We start from the raw sequence: 27,645 nt of genomic DNA, 5'->3' as shown, positions 1-27,645 counted from the left end.
TGTTATACAATTGTTGGATGAGAACATGATTATTTAATTTTGGGGTCATTATGAAAATTGGGGACACATATATACTTACACCATCAGAATACTAAGATCAGCATGTTTATCTGATTTCTTTAATGAACAAACAGGGAATGAATTACAATATTTATTTGCTTTTCCACGCTATGTATCTTTCTAATAAGTTTGAAGCTAATATATCTGAATTGTTTGTAAGTTGTTAACAGTAAGCAGAGCTGATTTCAAGGAAAAAAAAGATTCTTTTTTTTTTTTTTTTTTAATTTTTTTTTAATTTATTTATTTTATTTATGTATTTTTGGCTGTGTTGGGTGTTCGTTGCTGCACACGGGCTTTCTCTAGTTGTGGCTCGCGGGCTCTACAGCGCCGGCTCAGTAGCTGTGACGCACGGGCCCAGCTGCTCCGCGGCATGTGGGATCTTCCCGGACCAGGGCTCGAACCCGTGTCCCCTGCATCGGCAGGCGGATTCCCAACCACTGCGCCATCAGGGAAGTCCCGAAAAAAAAGATTCTAATAAGAGCAGACTCAAGTGTTTGCAGAAGAAGCTAAGTGTTTGCCCTATGGCAAAGTGCTAGATTTCATCAACTGGGGAATCATTTCAACACTTCAGGGACTTCTATAACAGCAGAAATGAGTGGGAGATGGGGAGACCAAGGTTCTCCCTCTGAGAAGTAAAACTGTGAGGAAGTCAAGACAGGATGGGGAGCTGCAGTTCATGAAACGTGGGCCACGCCATTCTGGGGGTAAAAAACAGGAGGCGAAACAGAACTTTTCCCCTGGCTCTACCCTACCCACAATTCCAGGGCCTCCATGCCCCACTCGAAGCCCAATTCCTTCAGTAGAGATTGTGTCTTTCAAGATAAGCACTAGCTCCTGAGCTATCATATGGTGGCTTCACCCTCCTCCCTGCACCAAGGTGTCCTGTTGCTTTTTATTTCTGATAACAGTGAATGACCAGCTCAGGACCGGCCTCCCTGCCTGAGTTCAGAAGAGGAGCAAATGCTTTCACTCAGGAGGTAAGGGAGCTACTGCTGCTCTATTTTGCCTCTGCTCTCATTTATATTATCAAAATTAATATTTCTGTTGATTCTTGAAGAGCTTTTTCCCTCAGCTCTATTGAGGTATAATTGACAAGTTAAATTTGTACATATTTAGGGTATACAATGTGATATTTTGATATATGTGTGTATTCAATATGAATTTTTTTTACCACAATCAAGCTGGTTAACACATCCATCATCTCATGTAGTTACTTTTTTTTTTTTGAGAACAAGATCTACTCTTAGCAAATTTCAAGTATATGATACAGTATTGTTAACTGTAGCCACACTGCTGTACCTTAGATCTCTAGAAATTATTCATCCTATATATCTGAAACGCCAAATGAAATAAAATCAGTATCTCAAAGAGACATCTGCACCCCCATGTTCATTGCAGCATTTTTCACAATATCCAAGATATGGAAACAACCTAAGTGTCTGTCAACAAATGAAGGGACATCGAATATGTGATATATATAAAAATATATATATGAATATATACGAATATTATTCAGCCTTAAAAAAGAAGGAAATCCTGTCATTTGCAACAAAAGAGATGGACTTCAAGGGCATTATGCCAAGTGAAATAAGCCAAACAGAGAAGGATAAATACTGCATCATCTCACTCATATGTGGCACCTAAAATAGTTGAACTCTTAGAAGCATAGAGCAGAATGGGGGTCACTGGGACTGAGCGGTGAGGGAAATAGGGAAGTGTTGTTCAAGGAAAAGAGTTTTAACAATCCGTCTCTGCTAAAGATGCCATTGCTCAGAGAGCTTGGGCAGAAGTCTTGAGCAGGTCCTGCTGTGATGATACAAGTCTGTGCCTCAGAGAAGCTGTGTGATCATGTGATACTCACCAGAATGTGGGTCTCGGAATGGGGCTGCACTATGTTACCTATTCTTGTAGAGACTTTCAGGAAACAGTGCTTCCATTTTCATTCTGAGTCCTTCCTCCCCAGCACCCAATACAGCCCCAGTGGCAGATACTGTGTTATGCTCAGTCATTCCTCCCTCAGACCTGTGGCAAATTCCTCACATCAGAGTGTGTCCCTATGTTCCTTTCCCTTGGGATGAATGCCCCACCGTCAGGAACCTCTGCTCTCAGGCCTCCTGCAAGGAATCCTCAACCATGCCATGTGTTCCTAAGACCATGGGTAAACACGAACTCCAGCTGGGACCCATGCTCCAATTCTTTTATCCTTTCATTCAAAACCATTTAGTGAGCTCCTTCCCCAATAGATACTAAACTGTGTGTAATGTAAGAAGAAATGAGTGAAAGACCTTGCCCTCAAGAAATCTACAATTTTAGCACACTGAGAAGCCCCGAATATAAATGAATTTTCTTGTAATGAGCAATAGAAGAGCAGAGAAACCAAAAATAATTTATCAGAGGCATCTGAGGAAGTTTATGGAAAATTTGACACTAGACTGAGCCTTGAAGGATAGGTAGAGTTTGGACAAATATTATCATTGTTGATGTTGTCATAACTTTTCTAAGAAGGATCTGTCCATGTTTAACATGAAGAGAAAAATCATATGACTCAATGACAAATCAATAATACTTTTAAAATATTTGAAAGTATGTTAACATTGTAGAAGGAGTAGATTTACTCTTTGTAGCTCCAGGGAATAGAAGAGCATTACTGGGTGGGAGTTACAGAAGACAAATTTTTTTAAAGTTTAAAATTTTACCTACTTCTTTAAAAAAGGCTGCCTTATGAAGTACCTTATCAAGCACATGCTACCTATTAGGGATATCACAGAATAATGGTTCTCAAAGAAGGATCTGGGAACCCCTGAAGTTCCCTGAGACATTTTCAGGGGATCCATGAGGTCAAAATGAATTTAACAATAATACTGTGGTAGGCAGAATAATGCTTTCCCAATGATGTCCATGTTCTAATTTCAGGAACCTGAGAATATGTTACATTAATGGCAAAGGGAATTAAGACTGTAACGAATTAAAGGTGTAATCATGGGACCTTAAAATAAAGAGACTATGCTGGATTATCTGGGTGGGTCCAATGTAATCACAAGTGTCCATAAAAGTGGAAGAGGGAATCTGAAGAGGAGCCCAGAGAGATGGCAGTATGAGAAGGACTGAGCCCAACATTGCTGACCTTGAAGACGGAAAGAGGACATAGCCAAGGAATGTTGGTGGCCTCTCAAAGCTGGAAAAGACAAAGAAACCAGATTCTCCCCGAGAACCTTCAGAAGCAGCACAACCCTGCCAACAGCTTGATTTTAGCTCCGTGACACCCATTTTGTATTTTTGATCCCCAGAACTATAAGATAATACATTTTAATTTTTCTAAGCCACTAAGTCTGTAGTAGTTTGTTACAGCAGTAGTAGAAAACTAATACAAATACTAAGATGTCATATGGCTTTTTCACTCTCATTCTCTCATGCGTGTACAGTGGGGTTTTCCAGGGGCTATTTGAATGAAATAATACAACAGATTGAATACAGAAGCAGATATGAGTATCCACATGTTAAACAGTGACACTCTTGTAAATTTCTGGAAAACACAGTTATTCCTCATAAAAATGTTATTTATCTTAACATGTAATAGGTCTAGATTTAAATTTCTAATATGTTAAATCTTCATAACTATAACCCACTTAAACCAAAGCTCTTTGGAGTTCTCAATAATTTTTAAGAGCATAAAAGGGATACTGAAACCAAAAAAAGGGAGAACCGCTATTATAATAGGAACTCCTAATTTTGGTGGATAGTTGTGTCTTTCCATTGCTAAGACTATATGAATATATAAAAGGGACCTAGCACAAATGAATTTTGATGTGAGAGACAAGCAGGGAAAATTGTGAATTAGTGAATGAGAGTCATGTTGTGAAGAGCAGGCCAGAGAGATGCACCGCGTGGTTAATTCTGGAAGGACATCGGTGTTAAAAGATGTTGAGGCTTTGTGGGAGCCCCAGTAAGATGGAAGAGGCAGAAAATACATTTTTATGCATGTTTTATATATGTGTTTGGTATCCTGCACTACCTTCTCTGCTAGAAAATGAAAAAGAAACGCTAAATAAAATAATACACATATAATAGTGTTTGGAGTATATAATATCTGTCTGCCTTTACACACATTGCTTGAAATAAATAAGGTAGAGGTAGGTGGAACCCAAATTAAAGGTCACCTGTCTCCCTACAAAATAAAATCGACATCTTGAGGCAATGTCCTCTTGGAAGACATAGGAGGGTCTAAAATTTTTATTCAGGCTAAAACTTTTATTCATAAAAACTTAACTTACTCTTGAGAGCTGCATTATCTCTCTGCAATACTACTTTAATCAGATGGAAAAATAGGTGATTTCCCAGTGTGGGTGATTCCAAGTTTCTAAGGCAAAACAGAACTATTTGCACTTGAACCTGAAAACCTCCCAGTGGATCACTGAAACTATAGCAATACGTTACTGAGGCATAGACCACTTACAGACTGCTGTACTCTGAGTACCAGGAAAAAGGCAAAAGAAGTTTTGAGCTGCATAGATAGAGGTCAAGGATTCTAAGGAGTAAAACTTATGCAATTTGCCATTAGAACAGCCTCTCAACTGCTGTTAACTCTAATTCTACATGCATCTAACACATTTGCTGATATAATGCTTAGGTCACAGCACCTACAACAGAAGCAGAAAAGTTAGAATTAGAAGGTCAAGAAAAGGAAAAACCCAGGGCAGGCACCCTAATAAGAGGTGCCATTTATTTCTTGCATTCCATATGCCTTCATATATACTTTCTGTAATCCTGATAATCCTAAAAGGTAAATGCTATTCTTCCATTTTACATGTGAAAGACATCTGGCCTTAGAGTTTGAGTAGCATTCCTGACACTATACAACACACCCAGACCTGGGTAAGGATCCTCGCTGAGTACAAATCACAAAGGTCAATGTTTACATCCATACATTACAGCATTTTTCTTCCTCCCAAATGGGCTTCTCATCAAAAATTATTTAGAAACAAAATATATAGACAGGGTTTTGAGATAAAAATATCATGCATTCAATACTTAAATGTTGTGACTCCATAAATTCTAATTACCAAAATAAAAGATATTCATTAAAATGTATTCATTCTTTCTCTCTGATCTTTTTTTGTTGCATCTTCCCTCATAGAAGGAATTCAGAGAAAAGCTATTTAAATAAAGAATCAGATGATTTTAATGAAGCCATGTTTTTAAAAGGCTGCTTTTATTTTAACTAATTAGATATATTTCAGAATTAGGTCAGAAATAATTCCTCTCCAAAGACTTAACAAAACCAGAATTTCTAGAGTTCATTAAGGAGAGGGTAACAACCTCCAGTAAGATGCTTTGGAGAAAAGATAGGTGAGTGGCCCAAGGGGATCTAAGCTTCCTTTGAAAATGCCTCAAACAAGAGCAGGCAGGAGTGGGGCACAGGGGAGGGGACAACATGGAGGAGGGGATGGCTGTGTGGGCTTATTTCTTTTTTTAAGGAAAAAATTCTCTTTTAGTGGCTATTTTCCTTCCTTGTGTCTCAGGAAACCACTGGTCATTTCTAAGTCCTCTATTTCCCAAACCCCTTCCCTTCTCCCCATCCTCTTCCTCTCCCCCACCTCCCCTCCCCTTTCCTTCTCTTTCTTCTCCCCTCCTACCTCTTCTAACTTGTTCTTTACTTTCCTTTCCTCCATTCTTTTATTCTTTGTACATTTTTCTCTTCGTTACTATTTCTTCTTTCCTTTTGTTCCACTGTTTTCTTGACATCTTTATTATTTAAGCAAATACTCCAAAGAACAATGCTTTCCTCCCAAATATCACATCATCCTAGAGTTTGGCCAGACCTTAAAGAAGGGGCCCTGAGCTGCCTTTTGCTCTCCTCAAAGAGATAAGAATTTCATCATGGAACCACAGGTTACCTGCTTTCATCTTATAACACTGTAGCATAAAATTCATCTTTATCCTTCAAGACTACAGACTGTACATTTCAAATATAATGACCTCCTCTATAAATGTAGCAAATTCAACTCTTGTTTTTGCAAAGAATCTCAAAAGCACAAATAACTAATGTATGTAGCTAAATTTCTGTAAGCTCAATGAGGGCAGGGACCATGTTGTTCCTTTTATGTATTTATTTCTCTGGCCATTATATATGCAGAGTCTACACCATATCAGGCACCTAGAAGACCATCCATATTTAGGCTAAAAGAATGAATGAGTGCAAAATTCTATAATTTGACCATCTATAATTCTTAATTCAGACCAAAACACTAAAGAAATTTTAAACCAGAAGAACTTGGATAATAGTTCTGAAAAGGAATTGATTTGATCTTTTGTTTTATTTATTGTTTCTTTGCTCTTTATTTTAATGGAAGAATCCAAAGGGTAAAACTTATATATAATAAAATTTCACTTAACCAGAGAATGGGAATATATACTTAATTGTACTTTTGGGGGAAAAGAGGAATGTAAAAGACAAAAAGCGAATAGAGGGATATTGAAAAAAAAAAATCTGAACTCTGAGGCTGTTTTGAAGTTAATATGCAAACCAACTCCTACTCCAATATGCATCTATATCCAGAGATCACTGGCTAATGCACAGGGAGGTAAAATCTCTGGAGCTCCATAGCTAGGTTGCCTGCTTGAAAGAATTTCCCCTTCTCTGCTGTGTGCATGTATGTATGTGCACGGCCTTGCTGACTGACTACATGAATGTGAGTGTGTCTTTTTGTCAAACGAATATCAAAATCCTCACCTTACATTACCTATCTCTATTTTAAGAGGGTTTTTCCCCAGCCCTATCTATCTCTCTGAATCCACCCAGAAAAGTACACAAATCTAAAAGAGGAAGGTGCTTGCTGGCTGTGAAATCCCCAAGTCAAAGAGAATAATGATTAATATTTCTTTTCTTGTCCTCAGGAATGAACAGAAAACCAGCACAGTGGTATAGTACCTGCTTGCTAGTTTTCATAAAAATAAAATCATAGAGGGAAAAGACACTTGAATCTATCTGCCAATAAGTTCACAAACAGCTACAGAAAAAAGTTACTACAAGTGTCAACATGAAGAAAGAAGATAATTTGACTACGGAAGCAATTGGTTTAAAGGTAAAATATAAGGACCTCTTGAATTCATAAATACATAAAAATATATTCTTTTTTTCTTTTTAAATCGTTAAAGCTAGTACTGTAAACAGAAAAGAGAACAAAGTTTTATTAAAATTTGCTTTGAATAACACTGCAATGAACACGGAGCAGATATCTCCTTCAGATAGTGATTTCATTTTTTTCCAATAAATACCCATGATTGGAATTGCTGGGTCATATGGTAGTCCTATTTTTAACTTTTTTGAGGAACCTCCATACTCTTTTCCATAGTGGCTGCACCAATTTTCATTCCCACCAACAGTGCACAAGGGTTCCCTTTTCTCCATATCCTTGCCAACACTTGTTATTTCTTGTCTTTTTGATAATAGCTATTCTAACAGGGGTGAGGTTATATATCATTGTGGGTTTTTTCTTTTTTTTTTTCATTGGGATTTTGATTTGCATTTCCCTATTAGAGATGTTGAGCATCTTTTCATGTGTCTCTTGGCCATCTGTATGTCTTTCTTCTTTGGAAAAATATCTCTTCAGATCCTCTACTCATATTTTTTGTGTTTGTTTTTTTAACATCTTTATTGGAGTATAATTGCCTTACAATGGTGTGTTAGTTTCTGCTGTATAACAAAGTGAATCGGCTATACATATACATACATCCCATTATCTCCTCCCTCTTGCATCTCCCTCCAACCCTCCCTATCCACCAATCTAGGTGGACATAAAGCACCGAGCTGATCTCCCTGTGCTATGCGGCTGCTTCCTACTAGCTATCTATTTTACATTTGGTAGTGTATATATATCCATGCAACTGCCACTCTCTCACTTTGTCCCAGCTTACCCTTCCCCGTCCCCGTGTCCTCAAATCTGTTCATTACATCTGTGTCTTTATTCCTATCCTGCCCTTAGGTTCTTCAGAACGGTTTTTGTTTTTTTGGTTTTTTGGGTTTTTTTAGATTCCATATATATGTGTAGCATATGGTACTTGTTTTTCTCTTTCTGACTTACTTCACTCTGTATGACAGACTCTAGGTCCATCTATCTCACTACAAATAACTCAATTTTGTTTCTTTTCTTTTTATGGTTGAGTAATATTCCATTGTATATATGTACCAGATCTTCTTTGTCCATTCATTTGTTGATGGACACTTAGGTTGCTTCCATGGCCTGGCTATTCGAAATAGTGCTGCAATGAACATTGTGGTACATGACTCTTTTTGAATTATGGTTTTCTCAGGGTATATGCCCAGTAGTGGGGTTGCCGGGTCGTGTGGTAGTTCTATTATTAGTTTTTTAAGGAACCTCCATACTGTTCTCCATAGTGGCTCTATCAATTTACATTCCTACCAACAGTGCAAGAGGGTTCCCTTTTCTCCACACCCTCTCCAGCATTTACTGTTTATAGATTTTTTGAAGAGGGCCATTCTGACTGGTGTGAGGTGATACCTCATTGTAGTTTTTTTTTTTTTTTTTTAAATGTTGAGTTTCTTTAGGAGTTTTTGTTTAAATTCCTCTACTTTTTTTTTTTAATTTATTTGTTATTTATGGGTGTGTTGGGTCTTCGTTTCCGTGCGAGGGCTTCCTCTAGTTGCGGCAAGCAGGGGCCACTCTTCATCGCGGTGCACGGGCCTCTCATTATCGCGGCCTCTCTTGTTGCGGAGCACAGGCTCCAGACGCGCAGGCTCAGTAATTGTGGCTCACGGGCCTAGTTGCTCCGCGGCATATGGGATCTTCCCAGACCGGGGCTCGAACCCGTGTCCCCTGCATTGGCAGGCAGATTCTCAACCACTGCGCCACCAGGGAAGCCCCCTCATTGTAGTTTTGATTTACATTTCTCTAATGATTAGTGATGTTGAGCATCCTTTCATGTGTTTGTTGACAATCTGTATGTCTTCGTTGAAGAAATGTCTGTTTATGTCTTCTGCCCATTTTTGGATTGGGTTCTTTGTTTATTTGATATTGAGCTGCATGAGCTTCTTGTGTATTTTCTAGATTAATCCTTTGTCATTTGCTTCATTTGCAAATATTTTCTCCCATTCTGAGGGTTGTCTTTTCGTCTTGTTTATGGTTTCCTTTGCTGTGCAAAAGCTTTTAAGTTTCATTAGGTCCCATTTGTTTATTTTTGTTTTTATTTCCATTTCTCTAGGAGGTGGGTCAAAAAAGATCTTGCTGTGATTTATGTCATAGAGTGTTCTGCCTGTGTTTTCCTCTAGGAGTTTTATAGTGTCTGGCCTTACATTTAGGTCTTTAATCCATTTTGAATTTATTTTTGTGTATGGTGTTAGGAAGTATTCAAATTTCATTCCTTTACATGTAGCTGTCCAGTTTTCCCAGCATTACTTATTGAAGAGGCTGTCTTTTCTCCTTTCTATATTCTTGCCTCCTTTATCAAAGATAAGGTGACCATATGTGCATGGGTTTATATCTGGGCTTTCTATCCTGTTCCATTGATCAATATTTCTGTTTTTCTGCCAGTACCATACTGTCTTGATTAGTGTAGCTTTGTAGTACAGTCTGAAGTCAGGGAGCCTGACTCCTCCAGCTCTGTTTTTCTTTGTCAAGATTGCTTTGGCTATTCGGGATCCTTTGTGTTTCTATACAAATTGTGAATTTTTTTGTTCTATTCTGTGAAAAATACCAGTGGTAGTTTGATAGGGATTGCATTGAATCTGTATATTGCTATGGGTAGTATAGTCATTTTCACAATGTTGATTCTTCCAATCCAAGAACATGGTATATCTCTCCATCTGTTTGTATCATCTTTAATTTCTTTCATCAGTGTCTTACAGTTTTCTGCATACAAGTCTTTCTTCTCCTTAGGTAGGTTTGTTCCTAGGCATTTTATTCTTTTTGTTGCAGTGGTAAATGGGAGTGTTTCATTAACTTCTCTTTCAGATTTTTCATCATTCGTATATAGGAATGCAAGAGTTTTCTGTGCATTAATTTTGTGTACTGCTACTTTACCAAATTCATTGATTAGCTCTAGTAGTTTTCTGCTGGCACCTTTAGGATTCTCTATGTATAGAATCATGTCATCTGCAAACAGTGACAGGTTTATGTCTTCTTTTCTGAGTTGGATTCCTTTTATTTCTTTTTCTTCTCTGATTTCTGTGACTAAAACTTCCAAAACTATGTTGAATAATAGTGGTGAGAATGCACAGCCTTGTCTTGTTACTGATCTTAGAGGAAATGCTTTCAGTTTTTCAGCGTTGAGAATGATGTTAGCTGTCGGTTTGTCATATATGGCCTTTATTATGTTGAGGTAAGTTCCCTCTATGCCTACTTTCTGGAGGGTTTTTATCATAAATGTGTGTTGAATTTTGTTGAAAGCTTTTTAAGCATCTGTTGAGATGTTCATATGGTTTTCTCCTTCAATTTGTTAATGTGGTTTATCACGTTGATTGATTTGCATATACTGAAGAATCCTTGCATTCCTGGAATAAACCCCACTTGATCATAGTGTATGATCCTTTTAATGTGCTGTTGGATTCTGTTTGCTAGTATTCTGTGGAGGATTTTTGCATTTATGTCCATCAGTGATATTGGCCTGTAGTTTTCTTTTTTTGTGACATCTTTGTCTGGTTTTGGTATCAGGGTGATGATGGCCTTGTAGAATGAGTTTGGGAGTGTTCCTCCCTCTGCTTTATTTTGGAAGAGTTTGAGAAGGATAGGTGTTTGCTCTTCTCTAAATGTTTGATAGAATTCGCCTGTGAAGCCATCTGGTCCTGCGCTTTTGTTTGTTTGAATATTTTTAATCACAGTTTCAATTTCAGTGCTTGTGATTGGTCTGTTTATATTTTCTATTTCTTCCTGGTTCAGTCTCAGAAGGTTGTACTTTTCTAAGAATTTGTCCATTTCTTCCAGGTTGTCCATTTTATTGGCATATAGTTGCTTGTAGTAATCGCTCATGATCCTTTGTATTTCTACAGTGTCAGTTGTTACTTCTCCTTTTTCATTTCTGATTCTATTGATTGGAGTCTTTTCCCTTTTTTTTCTTGATGAGTCTGGCTAATGGTTTATCCATTTTTTTTATCTTTTCAGAGAACCAGCTTTTAATTTTATTGATCTTTGCAATCATTTCCTTCATTTCTTTCTCATTTATTTCTGATCTGATTTTTATGATTTCTTTCCTTCTGCTAACTCTGGGGGATTTTTGTTCTTCTTTCTCTAATTGCTTTAGGTGTAAGGTTAGGTTGTTTATTTGAGATGTTTCTTGTTTCTTGAGGTAGGATTGTATTGCTACAAACTTCCCTCTTAGAACTGCTTTTGCTGCATTCCATAGGTTTTGGGTCATTGTGTTTTCATTGTTATTTGTTTCTAGGTATTTTTTTATTTCCTCTTTGATTCCTTCAGTGATCTCTTGGTTATTTAGTAGTGTATTCTTTAGCCTCCATGTGTTTGTATTTTTTACAGATTTTTTCCTGCAGTTGATATCTAGTCTCATATCATTGTGGTCAGAAAAGATACTTGATTAAATTTCAATTTTCTTAAATTTACCAAAGCTTGATTTGTGACCTAAGATATGATCTATCCTGAAGAATGTTCCATGAGAACTTGAGAAGAAAGTGTATTCTGTTGTTTTTGGATGGAATGTCCTATAAATATCAATTAAGTCCATCTTGTTTAATGTATCATTTATAGCTTGTGTTTCCTTATTTATTTTCATTTTGGGTGGTGTGTCCACTGGTGATTGTGGGGTGTTGAAGTTTCCTACTATGATTGTGTTACTGTCAATATCCACTTTTATGGCTGTTAGCATTTGCCTTATATATTGAGGTGCTCCTCTGTTGGGTGCATAAATATTTACAATTTTATATCTTCTTCTTGGATTGACCCCTTGATCATTATGTAGTGTCCTTCCTTGTCTCTTGTAATAGTCTTTATTTTAAAGTCTATCTTGTCTGATATGAGAATTGCTACTCCAGGTTTCTTTTGATTTCCATTTGCATGGAATATCTTTTTCCATCCCCTCACTTTCAGTCTGTACGTGTCCCTAGGTCTGAAGTGGGTCTCTTGTAGACAGCATATATATGGGACTTTTTTTTGTATCCATTCAGCCAGTCTATGTCTTTTGGTTGGAGCATTTAATCCATTTACATTTATGGTAATGATCGATATGTATGTTCCTATTACCATTTTCTTAGTTGTGTTGGGTTTGTTATTGTAGATCTTTTCCTTCTCTTGTGTTTCCTGCCTAGAGAACTTTTTTGGCACTTGTTGTAAAGCTGGTTTGGTGGTGAATTCTCTTAACTTTTGCTTGTCTGTAAAGGTTTTAATTTCTCTGTCGAATCTGAATGAGATCCTTGCTGGTTAGAGTAATCTTGGTTGCAGGTTTTTCCCTTTCATCACTTTAAATATGTCCCGCCACTCCCTTCTGGCTTGCAGAGTTTCCGCTGAAAGATCAGCTGTTAACCTTACAGGGATTCCCTTGTATGTTATTTGTTGTTTTTCCCTTGCTGCTTTTAATATTTTTTTCTTTGTATTTAATTTTTGATAGTGTGCTTAATATGTGTTTTGGCGTGTTTCTCCTTGGATTTATCCTGTATGGGACTCTCTGCACTTCCTGGACTTGACTGACTATTTCCTTTCCCATATTAGGGAAGTTTTCAACTATAATCTCTTCAAATATTTTCTCACACCCTTTCTTTTTCTCTTCTTCTTCTGGGACCCCTATAATTCAAATGTTGGTGCATTTAATGTTGTCCCAGAAGTCTCTGAGACTGTCCTCAATTCTTTTCATTCTTTTTTCTTTATTCTGCTCTGCAGTAGTTATTTCCACTATTTTATCTTCCAGGTGACTTATACGTTCTTCTGCCTCAGTTATTCTGCTATTGATTCCTTCTAGAGAATTTTTAATTTCATTTATTGTTTTTCATCATTGTTTATTTGCTCTTTAGTTCTTCTAGGTCCTTGTTAAACGTTTCTTGTATTTTCTCCATTCTATTTCCAAAGTTTTGGATCGTCTTTACTATCATTACCCTGAATTATTTTTCAGGTTGACTGTCTATTTCCTCTTCATTTGTTTGTTCTGGTGGCTTTTTACATTGCTCCTTCATCTGCTGCATTTTTCTCTGTCTTCTCATTTTGTTTAACTTACTGTGTTTGGGGTCCCATTTTCACAGGCTGCTGGTTCGTAGTTCCCGTTGTGTTTGGTGTCTGCCCCCAGTGGGTAAGGTTGTTTCAGTGTGTTGTGTAGGCTTCCTGGTGGAGGGGGCTGGTGCCTGTGTTCTGGTGGATGAGGCTGGAACTTGTCTTTCTGGTGAGCAGGACTGCGTCCGGTGGTGTGTTTTGGGGTGTCTGTGTATTTATTATGATTTTAGGCAGCCTCTCTGCTAATGGGTGGGGTTGTGTTCCTGTCTTGCTCATTGTTTGGCATAGGGTGTCCAGCACTGTAGCTTGCTGGTCGTTGAGTGGAGCTGGGTCTTAGCATTGGGATGGAGATCTCGGGGAGTGCTTTTGCTGTTTGATATTACGTGGGTCCAGGAGGTCTCTGGTGGACCTATGTCCTGAAATTGGCTCTCTCACCTCAGAGTCTCAGGCCTGACACCCAGCTGGAGCACCAAGACCCTGTCAGCCACAGGCCTAGAGGAAAAGGGAGATAAAAAAATGAAACAAAGAAAGAAAAATAATAAAAGAAAATAAGTTATTAAAATAAAAAATAAAAAAATTATTAAAAATTTTAAAAGTAATAAAAAAAAGAAAGAAGGAAAGTAGAGAGCAACCAAACAAAAAAACAAATCCACCAATAATAACTAGCACTAAAAACTATACTAAAAAAAAAAAAAAAAAAAAAGGACAGACCGAACCCTGGGGCAAATTGTAAAAGCAAAGCTATACAGATAAAATTGCACAAAGAAGCATACACATACACACTCACAAAAAGAGAGAGAAAAATATATATATATATCTATATATAAAAAGGAAGAGAGCAACCAAATCAATAAACAAATCTACCAATGATAATAAGCTCTAAATACTGAACTAAGATAAACATAAAACCAGAACAAATTAGATGCAGAAAGTAAACCCCAAGTCTACAGTTGCTCCCAAAGTCCACCACCTCAATTTTCTGATGATTCATTGTCTATTCCGGTATTCCAGAGATGCAGGGTACATCAGGTTGATTGTGGAGATTTAATCCATTGCTCCTGAGGCTGCTGGGAGAGATTTCCCTTTCTCTTCTTTGTCCACACAGCTTCTGGGGTTCAGCTTTGGATTTGGCCCCACCTCTGCATGTAGGTCACCTGAGGGCGCCTTTTTCCGCCCAGACAGGACGAGATTAAAGGAGCAGCTGATTAGGGGGTTCTGTCTCACTCAGGCGGGGGGAGGGAGGGGTATGGAATATGGGGCGAGCCTGCGGCGACAGAGGCCAGCGTGATGTTGCAAAAGCCTGAGGCGCACCTTGTGTTCTCCCGGGGAAGTTGTCCCTGGATCATGGGACCCTGGCAGTGGCGGGCTGCACAGGCTCCCGGGATGGGAGGTGTGGATAGTGACCTGTGTTTGCACACAGGCTTCTTGGTGGCTGCAGCAGCAGCCTTAGCATTTCATGCCTCTCGGGTCCACGCTGATAACCGTGGGTCGTGCCCATCTCTGGAGTTCATTTAGGCGGTGCTCTGAATCCCCTCTCCTCACGCACCCTGAAACAATGGTCTCTTGCCTCTTAGGCAGTTCCAGACTTTTTTCCAGACTCCCTCCCGGCTAACTGTGGTACACCAGCCCCCTTCAGGCTGTGTTCACGCAGCCAACTGCAGTCCTCTCCCTGGGATCTGAACTCCGAAGCCTGAGCCTCAGCTCCCAACCCCCACTCAGACAAGCCTCTCAGGCTGGTGAGTGCTGGTCGGCACCGATCCTCTGTGCGGGAATCTCTCCGCTTTGCCCTCTGCACCCCTGTTGCTGTGCTCTCCTCCATGGCTCCAAAGCTTCCCCCCACCCACACCCTGTTTCCACCAGTGAAGGGGCTTCCTAGTGTGTGGAAACTTTTCCTCCTTCACAGCTCCCTCCCAGAGGTGCAGGTCCCGTCCTTATTCTTTTGTCTCTGTTTTTCCTTTTTTCTTTTGCCCTACCCAGGTATTTGGCGAGTTTCTTGCCTTTTGGGGAGTCTGAGGTCTTCTGCCAGTGTTCAGTAGGTGTTCTGTAGGAGTTGTTCCACATGCACATGTATTTTTGATGTATTTTTGAGGAGGAAGTTGATCTCCATGTCTTACTCCTCCACCATCTTGAAAGTCCCCCTCTGCCTACGTTTTTAATTGGATTGGTTTTTAGCTATTGCGTTGTATGAGTTCCTTATATATTTTGGATATTAACACCTTATCAATTAGATGGTTTGCAATATATACATGTATCAAATCATCACATTGTACAGCTTAAACTTATACAATGTTACATGTCAATTATATTTTAATAAAGCTGGAAAAAAAACAAGAATAAATTTAGGTTGTGTCGGCTCTGGAACTCTAGATGCATTCATACATTTTTAAGTCCATGAAATACTGAAAATTTTCTGTTTCAGTATCTTTCCCTGTAAATATAGATCGCCATGTTAGCCCATTTAAACACAGTTGATCTGAGACCTGGATAAGGAGCCCACTGTAAGGAATCTGAGCCCTTTGAGGCCAGAGAGCTCTTTTCTGTCATTGCCATAGGCAACACCATTACCTGGTACTATGTTCAGTGTTCTTTTCAAAACCTAGTGATTTTGTTTCACTAACTTTAAGGAGAAAGGGCCAAATGAGAATGATCACTTAGCTTTTAAGAGAGCCAATGCAGTCATTTTATTAAAAATTAAACTGTAACCACCTTTACTCAAATTCAATTCTGTTAGTCATGTATTGAGATGATGTCTTTTCTCTGAGTAGCTCAGTAACTGTGAAAATGAGCTCCAGAAATGAAATTCAAATTTAGTTTAAAATACAACAGAAGACTGAATGAATGAAAATCAGAGAAGAGGAAGAGGAGTGTCAACAGTGGAACAGCTGCCTGTTGTGCCCAAGACACCAACACCCAGGATTAAAGGGATTCTGCAGCTCTGGCCAGTCCCTGCTCTGATATAGGGCACTGGATCCCAGATAAAGTCTTCAGGAAGCCTTGTTCTTGGGATTTTAGGACCTGGGACCCACAATATGCAGGAAATATGTTCCCCTCCTTGGAAAGTGTGGTAGACCTATACCAAGGGCTACCAATTAAAAAAACTCTAAACAGTAAAAGGGCCCCACCACATATTGGAGCTTGCAGCAGAGATTGTCAGTGGCCCCTCAGCCCAGGTTCTCTTTGCTCTTGAGTATTATATTCCCAATTTTTAGTTACACAGATAGCTATACTGCATAATGATTGTAGTTTTCAGCCTCTTTTCCACCTAAGGGTTGAAATGCAGTGAAATCTTTTGATAAAATTCAGTAATGTGAGGGGAAAAAAAGAACTCTTAGTAAATTAGAAATAAAAGGGAACTTCCTTAATATAACAGATGGTATCTGTAAAAGAAAAAAAATCCTACAATAAATATTATACTTAAAGGTAAAAATTTTGAATATTTCTCTTTGGGATAAGGAATGAGAAGAGAATGCATGAGAGTACCACTTCTGTTCGACCCTGAACTGGAAGGCCTAGTGATCACTAAAAGGCAAAGCAATAAAAAAATTTAAAAGTTATGCAGGTTGGAAAGGAAGAAACAAAACTACTGTTATTCACAAATGATACAATGATGTGTATAAAAATTCAAAGAATTATGAAGTAAACTATTAATGTTAATAGTAGGGCTGAGCAAAGTCCCAGAATTAAAAGTCAATATATGAAATAAACCATATTTTCAGACAACAGAATCAAACAGAAAGTGAAATCTTTAAAAAGATACCATTTATAAGCATATCAACAAATATAAAGTACTGAGAATAAATCTAACAAAAACATGCAAGATTTCTACAGGGGAAATTATAAAACCTTACTGAAGATACTAAAATAGAATTAAATAAATAGAGAAAATACTTTGTTCATAGAAAGGAAGACAATATTACAAAAGTATAAATTCTTCCCAGATTAATTTATAAATTCAATGCAATCTCAGTCCAAATACTAACTACTTGTGTGCATGCATGCATGTGTGTATGTATGTGATTTCACAAGTTGTTTCCAAAAAATTTATAAAAATGCAAAAGACCAAAACACTCTTCAAAATAAATACAAAAGTGGGAGAATTTGACAGGAAGCTTCCTTATAAAGCTCTGATAAGACAATGTTTATTGATAAGATATAAATTAAAAGATTAATGGAACAGAATGGATACCTGGAAACAGTCCCATGTGAATGTAATTTATAATAGATGTGACACTCAGAGCACTGAGAAAAAGAATTTTTAAAAAAAATTAATAGACTTTTTTTTTTTAGCAGTTTTAGGTTTACAGAAAATTGAGCAGAGTGTACAGAACAGAGTTCCCAAATATCCTCACCCCACCCTCCAATTTCCCCTATTATTTACATCTTGTACTTGTAATATTTGTTGCAATTAATGTGCCAATACTAATATCTTATTAACTAAATTTCATACTTTACACGAGGGCTCACACTTTGTGTTGCACATTTTTTATGTGTTTTGACAACTGTATAATGACATGTGTCCATCAATTCTGTATCATACAGAATAGTTTCACTGCCTTAAAAATCCCCTGTGCTCTGCCTATTCGTCCTTCCCTCTCTCCTAACTCCATCTCCTGGCAACCACTTGTCTTTTTTCTTAATTGAAGCATAGTTAATTTACAATTTTGTGTTAGTTTCAAATGCACAGCAAAGTCACTCAGTTATATATGTACACATACATATACATTCTTTTCTTTTTCAGATTCTTTTCCATTATAAGTTATTACAAGATATTGAGTATAGTTTCCTGTGCTATACAGTAGATCCTTGTTGCTTCTCTATTTTATATACAGTAGTGTATATATGTTAATCCCAAACTACTAATTTTTCTCCCCCCCCATCCCCTTTGGTAACCGTAAGTTTGTTTTCTATGTCTGTGAGTCTATTTCTGTTTTGTAAATAAGTTCATTTGTATCATTTTTTTCAGATTCCATATATAAGTAATATCATATGATATTTGTCTTTCTCTGTCTGACTTACTGCACCTCATATGATAATCTCTAGGTCTATCCGTGTTGTTGCAAATGGCATTATTTCCTTTTTTTACGACTGTGTAATTTTAACCACAGGTCTTTTTAATGAAAAACATACTTTCAAATAAATGGCTTCAGGACAATTAACTATACACAGGTAAAATTTTTTTAATTCAATCTTTATCTCACCCCAAACAGAAAATCAATCACAGATGTATTAAAAATCTAAATGTATAAGCCAAAACTATAAAGTATTAGAGAAGAATATAAGAGAATATCTTTATGACCTTGTGGTGTAGATGGATTTCATAAACAAGATACAAAAGCACCAACTATAAAGGAAAACATGATAAATTTGACATTAAAATTAAGACATCTGTTCATCAAATGACATAAAAAGAGTGAAAATATAAGTCATAAAGTGGGGGAAGAAAGATGTTTGCAGCAATATAACCAAAAAAGAACTACTAACATATATATAGAAGATATAGAGAGCTATAAATCAATCTCCCAAAAGACAAAAAAACCATACACAAAAATGTTCATAGTAACATTTTTCATAATGGCAAAAAACTAAAAACAATTATAAACCCATTAACAGAATGAGTAAATTGTGCTATACTCATACAATGGAATACTACAACACTAAAAATAAATGAGGTACAGAGATCCACAGAAATATGGACGTCTCAAAATATGTTGGAGAAAATCATAAAAATACATATAGCATAGTTCTGTTTATATAAAATCCAGAAATGGGCAAAAGTGAACTCTAAAGTTTAGGAATACATAAAGAAATGGAGAGAAACGTTTACTATAAAAGTCATGGCAGCAGTTATCTCTAAGAGGGAAGTAGATTGTCACTAAGAAAGGATGCACTAAGGGTTTATGGAAAACCATTAGTGACCTATTTCTGGAAGTGTCTGTTCACTTCAGAAACTTTTATAACGTAGTCCATATGTGTTTTATACATTCATTGGTATTGTGTTTCATTAAAAATGTTAATATTTAAAATGTGAGTTTAAAATAAAGCCACCTAGGGTGGAGTCAAGATGATGGACTAGGAGGACACAGAATTCATCTCTCTGCACAACTAGGGCACCTACCAGGCATTGGTGCTGGACCACAGACACCTAAGGAGATGGGAGGAACCCCCAGTGACCAGCTTGTGAGATCTTGGTTCCCAGGCCAGAGGTTGGGCCCAAGCTCCTGTGGTGTGAGCTCCGAGTCAAAACCACTGGACTAACAGAGAACCTCAGATACCAGGGACTATTAATCAGAGTGAGGCCTCCCAGAGGTCCTATTCTCACACCAAGACCCAACTCTATCCAACTGCCTGCAAACTCCAGTGCTGGACACCTCAGGCCAAACAACCAGTAAGAAAGGAATACAGCCCCACCCATCAAAAAAAAAAAGAGAAATGACAAAAAAAATGTTACAGAAGAAGGAGCAACGTAAAAACCTACAAAACCAAATCAATGAAAATGAAACACGCAACCTAACTGAAAAAGAGTTCAGAGTCATGATAGTAAAGATGATCCAAAATCTAGGAAACAGAATAGAGAAAATGCAAGAGACATTTAACAAGGATGTAGAAGAGATAAGGGGCAAACAAACAGTGATGAACAACCCAATAACTGAAATTAAAAATACTCTAGAAAGAATCAATAGCAGAATAACTGATATAGAAAAACAGATAAGTGAGCTGGAAGATAAAATGGTGGAAATAATTGCCAGGGAGCAGAATAAAGAAAAAAGAATGAAAAGAATTGAGGACAGTCTCAGAGACCTCTGGGACAACATTAATGCACCAACATTTGAATTATACGGGTCCCAGAAGAAGAAGAGAAAAAGAAAGGGTGTGAGAAAATATTTGAAGAGATTATAGTTGAACACTTCCCTAATATGGGAAAAGAAATAGTCACTCAAGTCCAGGAAGCACAGAGAGTACCATACAGGATAAACCCAAAGAGAAACATGCTGAGAAACATATTAATCAAACTATCAAAAATTAAATACAAAGAAAAAATATTAAAAGCAGCAAGGGAAAAGCAACAAATAATATACAAGGGAATCCCCATAAGGTAAACAGCTGATCTTTCAGCAGAAACTCTGCAAGCCAGAAGGGAGTGAAAGGACATATTTAAAGTGATGAAAGAGAAAAACCTACAACCAAGATTACTCCACCCAGCAAAGATCTCATTCAGATTCAACAGAGAAATTAAAACCTTTACAGACAAGCAAAAGTTAAGAGAATTCACCACCAAACAAGCTTTACAACAAGTGCCAAAAAAGTTCTCTAGGCAGGAAACACAAGAGAAGGAAAAGATCTACAATAACAAACCCAAAACAACTAAGAAAATGGTAATAGGAACATACATATTGATAATTACCATAAATGTAAATGGATTAAATGCTCCAACCAAAAGACATAGACTGGCTGAATGGATACAAAAACAAGACACATATATATGCTGTCTACAAGAGACCCACTTTAGTCTAGGGACACATACAGACTAAACGTGAGAGAATGGAAAAAGATATTCCATGCAAATGGAAATCAAAAGAAAGCTGGAGTAACAATTCTCATATCAGACAAGATAGATAGACTTTAAAATAAAGACTATTACAAGAGACAAAGAAGGACACTACATAATGATCAAGGCATCAATCCAGGAAGATATAACATTTATAAATACTTATGCACCAAACATAAGAGCACCTCAATACATAAGGCAAATGCTAACAGCCATAAAAGGGGAAATCGACAGTAACACAATCACAGTAGGGGACTTTAACACCCCACTTTCACAGATGGACAGATTATCCAAAATGAAAATAAATAAGGAAACACAAGCTTTAAGTGACACATTAAATAAGATGGACTTAATTGATATTTATAGGACATTCCATCCAAAACCAACAGAATACACTTCTTCTCAAGTGCTCATGGAACACTCTCCAGGATAGATCATATCTTGGGCCACAAATCTAGCCTTGGTAAATTTAAGAAAACTGAAATCTTATCAAGTATCTTTTCTGACCACAACGCTATGAGACTAGATGTCAATTACAGGAAAAGAACTATAAAAACTACAAATACATGGAGACCAAACAATACACTACTGAATAACCAGGAAATGATAACTGAAGAAATCAAAGAGGAAATCAAAAAATACCTAGAAACAAATGACAATGAAAACACCGCAACCCAAAACCTATAGGATGCAGCAAAAGCAGTTCTAATGGGGAGGTTTATAGCAGTACAATCCTACGTCAAGAAACAAGAAAAACCTCAAATAAACAACCTAAACTTACACCTAAAGCAATTAGAGAAAGGAGAACAAAAAAACCCCAAAGTTAACAGAAGGAAATAAATCATAAAGATCAGATCAGAAATAAATGAAAAACAAATGAAGGAAGCGATTGCAAAGATCAATAAAACTAAAAGCTGTTTCTTTGACAAGATAATCAAAATGGATAAACCATTAGCCAGACTCATCAAGAAAAAAAGGGAGAAGACGCAAATCAACAGAATTAGAAATGAAAAAGGAGAAATAACAACTCATTGCAGAAATACAAAGGATCATGAGAGATTATTACAAGCAAATATATGTCAATAAAAATGACAACCTGGAAGAAATGGACAAATTCTTAGAAAAGTACAACCTTCCAAGACTGAACCAGGAAGAAATAGAAAATATAAACAGACCAATCACAAGCACTGAAATTGAAACTGTGATTAAAAATCTTCCAACAGACAAAAGCCCATGACCAGATGGCTTCACATGCGATTTCTATCAAACATTTAGAGAAGAGCTAACATCTATCCTTCTCAAATTCTTCCAAAGTATAGTAGAGGGAGGAACACTTCCCAGCTCATTCTACAAGGCCACCATCACCCTGATACCAAAACCAGACAAAGATGTCACAAAAAAAGAAAACTACAGGCCGATATCACTGATGAACATAGATGCAAAAATCCTCAACAGAATACTAGGAAACAGAATCCAAGAGCACATTAAAAGGATCGTACACCATTATCAACTGGGATTTAGCCCAGGAATGCAAGGATCCTTCAATATATGTAAATCAATCAATGTGATACATCATATTAACAAACTGAAGGATAAAAACCATATGATAATCTCAATAGATGCAGAAAAAGCTTTCAATGAAATTCTACACCCATTTATGATGAAAACTCTCCAGAAAGTAGGCATAGAGAGAATTTACCTCAATACAATAAAGGCCATATATGACAAACCCACAGCCAACATTGTTCTCAATGGTGAAAAACTGAAACCATTTCCTCTAAGATCAGGAATAAGACTAGGTTGCCCACTCTCACCACTATTATTCAACATAGTTTTGGAAGTTTTAGCCACAGCAATCAGAGAACAAAAAGAAACAAAAAGAACCCAAATCAGAAAAGAAGAAGTAAAACTGTCACTGTTTGCAGATGACATGATTCTATACATAGAGAATCCTAAAGATGCCAGCAGAAAACTACTAGAGCTATTCAATGAATCTGGTAAAGTAGCAGGACACAAAATTAATGCACAGAAATCTCTTGCATTCCTATACACTAATATGAAAAATCTGTTACCATTGCAACAAAAAGAATAAAATACCTAGGAACAAACCTACCTAAGGAGACGAAAGACTTGTATGCAGAAAACTATAGGACACTGATGAAAGAAATTAAAGATGATACAAACAGATGGAGAGATATACCATGTTCTTGGATTGGAAGAATCAACATGGTGAAACTGACTATACTATCCAAAGCAATCTACAGATTCAGTGAAATCCCTATCAGCCTACCAATGGCATTTTTCACAGAACTAGAAGAAAAAAGTCCACAATTTGTATGGAAACACAAAAGTCACCGAATAGCCAAAACAATCTTGAGAAAGAAAATGGAGCTGGAGGAGTCAGGCTCCCTGACTTCAGACTATACTACAAAGCTACAGTAATCAAGACAGTATGGTACTGGCAGAAAAACAGAAATATAGATCAATGGAACAGGATAGAAAGCCCAGAGATAAACCCATGCACATATGGTCACCTTATCTTTGATAAAGGAGACAATAGTATAATAGTATAATATGGAGAAAAGACAGTCTCTTCAGTAAGTGGTGCTGGGAAAACTGGACAGCTACATGTAAAAGAATGAAATTAGAACATTTTCTAAAACCATACACAAAAATAAACTCAAAATGGATTAAAGACCTAAATGTAAGGCCAGACACTATAAAACTCCTAGAGGAAAACATAGGCAGAACACTCTATGACATAAATCACAGCAAGATCTTTTTTGACACACCTCCTAGAGAAATGGAAATAAAAACAAAAATAAACAAATGGGACCTAATGAAACTTAAAAGCTTTTGCACAATAAAGCAAACCATAAACAAGACGAAAAGACAACCCTTAAAATGGAAGAAAATATTTGCAGATGAAACAACTGACAAAGGATTAATCTCCAAAATATGCAAGCAGCTCATGCAGCTCAATATCAAAAAAACAAACAATCCAATCTAAAAATGGGCAGAAGACCTAAATAGACATTTCTCCAAAGAAGATATACTGATTGCCAACAAACACATGAAAGGATGCTCAACATCACTAATCATTAGAGAAATGGAAATCAAAACTACAATGAGATAACACTTCACACTGGTCAGAATGGCCATCATCAAGATATCTACAAACAGTAAATGCTGGAGAGGGTGTGGAGAACAGGGAACCCTCTTGCACTCTTGGTGGGAAATTAAATTGATAAAGCCACTATGGAGAACAGTATGGAGGTTCCTTAAAAAACTAAAAATAGGACTAGCATATGACCCAGCAACCCCACTACTGGGCATATACCCTGCAAAAACCATAATTCAAAAAGAGTCGTGTACCACAATGTTCATTGCAGCACTATTTACAATAGCCAGGACATGGAAGCAACCTAGGTGTCCATCGACAGATGAATGGATAAAGAAGATGTGGCACATATATACGATGGAATATTACTCAGCCATAAAAAGAAATGAAATTGAGTTATTTGTAGTGAGATGGATGGACCTAGAGTCTGTCATACAGAGTGAAGTAAGTCAGAATGAGCAAAAACTACCGTATGCTAACACATATATATGGAATCTTAAAAAAAAAAAAGGTTCTGATGAACGTAGGCGCAGGACAGGAATAAAGATGCAGATGTAGAGAACGGACTTGAGGACACGGGGAGGGGGAAGGGCAAGCTGGGACAAAGTGACATGTTAGCATTAACATATACACACTACCAAATGTAAAATAGATAGCTAGTGGGAAGAAACTGCATAGCACAGGAAATCAACTTGGTGCTTTGTGACCACCTAGAGTGGTGGGATAGGGAGGGTGGGAGTGAGACACAAGACTGAGGGGATATGGGGTTATATGTATGCATATGGCTGATTCACTTGTTGTGCAGCAGAAAGTAGCACAACATTGTGAAGCAATTATACTCCAATAAAGATGTTAAAAAATATTTAAAAATAAAAGAATTGACACTATGAAAATAAATAAATTAATAAATAAAATAAAATAAAGGCATCTAATTCTCACCTTTCTCACTTCTTTAATACATGCATAAATAGGGGACAAGGGATAGCTCTTCTTTACAACAAAATTCCAATTAATGAATTCAGAAGGGAGAGAGTGATGTCAACGACATGGTTTAATTGTTTTCCATCCTCATCCCTCATAGAAGATCAACTTTGACAATGACCCACAGATCAGTGTACTTTTGTCAGAGACTGGGTGTCTAGCAGAAATGTTCTAGCACACTGTTGGAGCAAAAAGTCCAAGAATAGATGCATTGAATAGGGTAAGAAGAGCAGTTTCATTTTATCCATGTTACCCCTCTCCTCCAAGGCAGCACAGCCCAGTGTCAAATTCTTCCACAGGGAAAGTGAGAGAATAGTGAGTCACTGTCTGGCTTCCCCGGCCCTGTGGGGCACTCCCCAAGAGGCCTACTTCTTTTTCACCCAACCCAGAATGCTGACGTGATTGGCATGACTGAGGGGTTGGGAGAAGCTTGGAGCACAGCAACCAGGACTTGGAACTCATCAAAGGGCTGCAGATTCTACTCACCACATTGCAGACTCCATCAGGAAGCCCATTCATAAACCACTTTGGATGCCTTGCCTGCAGACTCCCCCAACTGGCCCATAGGCATCCCCAGTGTTCCACATACGTCACCCACACTCATATGGCCAGCTCTCTGCATATGCCTGCATGGACTGTGAGTATGAGCCTTTGCAGACGGCTTGAAAGCACACACAGAAAGCCAACACAGCTCTGCAGCATTGGGAGAAGGCACACAAACTTGAGCACTTGACGGCACTTCTCCAAGGAAAACAAAAGAGAGGCTCTCAGCATTCAACCTGGCTTTGCAGGATCAAGAGAAGGCATACAATCTTGAGAATAACCCAAGAGGGAGGAATAGGTGTGGAGTGGGTACATCCCATCCACAGAAAAGTTCTGAAAAAGCCTCAGAATCCCTAGTTGGGCTGACTTGTGAAGGTATTTCTCTCCTGAAGCCAGTGAGTAAAAATTGGAGGAGGTGATTCCTTCTTCAAATTCAAAGACAGCAATGCAAGACTTCAAGGAACACACACAAAAAAATAAAGGAAACGTGGTACCATCAAAGGAATAAAATAATTTTCTAGTAATCATCCACAATAAATTGGAGATCTATGAATTTTCTGACCAAGAATTCAAAACAACTGTTTTAAGGAAGCTCAATCAGCTATAAGAAAACACTAACAGTTCAATGAAGTCAGGTAAACAATAATGAATAAAATGAGAATTTCAACAAAGAGAAATCATATAAAAGAACCAAACAGAAATTCTGGACCTGAAGAATACAGTGAATGAAATTAAATATAGGCAATTGTGAGTGTCAACACCAGACTTGATCAAGCAGAAGAAAGAATCTCTGAACTTAAAGGCAAGGCATTTGAAATAATCCATTCAGAGAAGAAAAAGAAGAATCAAAAGTAATGAAAAAGAGACTATGAAATTTATGGGATACCATCAAGAGATCTGATGTATGAATTATGGGGGTCCCATAAAGAAAAGAGAGAGAAAAAGTGGCAGAAAGCTTATTTAAAGAAGTAATGGCTGAGAAGTTCCCAAATCTGGGGAGAGAATTAGACATGAAGGTACATGACACTCAAAAATCCCTAAACAGGTTCAACCTAAAAAGGTTTATACTGAGACACATTATTATTTTAAAATTTATTTTATTCAAGTATAGTTGATTACAATGTCATATTAATTTCTATGGCAAATGATTCAGACGTATATATATATTCTTTTTCATGAGCTTTTCCATTATGGTTTGTGACAGGATATTGAATATAGTTCTCTGTGCTATACAGTTGGACCTTGTTGTTTATCTATTCTCTGTATAATAGTTTGCAACTGCTAATCCCAAACCCCTGATCCATCCCTCTCCCACCCCCCTCTCCCCCTTGGCAACTACAAGTCTGTTCTCTATGTTCTCTATGTCTGTGAGTCTGTTTCATAGATAAGTTCATTTGTGTCATATTTTAGATTCCACATATAAGTGATATCATATGGTATTTGTCTTTCTCCTTCTGACTTACTTCACTTAGTATGATAATCTCTAAACCCATCCATGTTGCTACAAATGGCATTATTTCATTCTATTTTATGGCTGAGTAGTAGTCTATTGTATATATGTATGACATCTTCTTTATCCATTCATCTCTTGATGGACACTTAGATTTTTTTCATGTCTTGACTGTTGTGAATAGTGCTGCTGTGAACATAGGGGCACATGTTCTTTTTGAATTATAGTTTTGTACAGATATATGCCCAGGAGTGGGATTGCTGGATAGTATGGCAACTCTAGTTTTAGTTTTTTGAGGACCCTCCATACTGATTTCCACAGTGGCTGCACTAATTTACATTCCCACAAACAGTGTAGGAGGGGTCCCTGTTCTTCGTACCCTCTCCAGCATTTGTTTTTTGTCTACTTTTCAGTGATGGTCATTCTGACCAGTGTGATGTGGTACCTCATTGCAGTTTTGATTTGCATTTCTCTAATAATTAGCGATGTTGAGCATCTTTTCATGTGCTCGTTGACCATTGTATGTCTTCTTTGGAGAAATATCTGTTTAAGTCTTCTGCCCATTTTTGATTGGGTTATTTGTCTTCTGTTGAATTATATGAGCTGTTTGTATATTTTGGAAATTAAGCCCTTGTCGGTTGCATCATTTGCAAATATTTTCTCCCAGTCCATAGATTGTCTTTTTATTTTGTTTCTGGTTTCTTTTGCTGTACAAAAACTTGTAAGTTTGATTAGGTCCTATTTGTTTATTTTTGCTTTTATTTCTATTGTCTAGGGAGAC

General features: G+C 37.4%; 1 protein-coding gene across 4 annotated transcripts in view; it reads left to right on the top strand.

Moving 5' to 3' along the window:
• Positions 1 to 27,645, top strand: part of FBXO4 (F-box protein 4) — a 435,787-nt gene that overhangs the window by 373,498 nt on the left and 34,644 nt on the right. For 3 of the 4 annotated variants that reach the window (XR_014261759.1, XR_014261760.1, XR_014261761.1), the window contains one exon: positions 6,955 to 7,142. The gene's annotated coding sequence lies outside the window, so the exon portion shown is untranslated. Of the gene's footprint in view, positions 1 to 968; positions 7,143 to 27,645 lie in introns of all 4 variants that reach the window. The other variant, XR_014261758.1, reaches the window with a different exon arrangement.

The sequence above is a fragment of the Balaenoptera physalus genome, assembly GCF_965194825.1.
Source record: "Balaenoptera physalus genome assembly, chromosome: 3".
NCBI classification, from domain to species: Eukaryota; Metazoa; Chordata; class Mammalia; order Artiodactyla; family Balaenopteridae; genus Balaenoptera; species Balaenoptera physalus.
The sequence above is the reverse complement of the archived record's forward strand: the minus strand, read 5'-3'. Positions and strand labels throughout refer to the sequence as shown.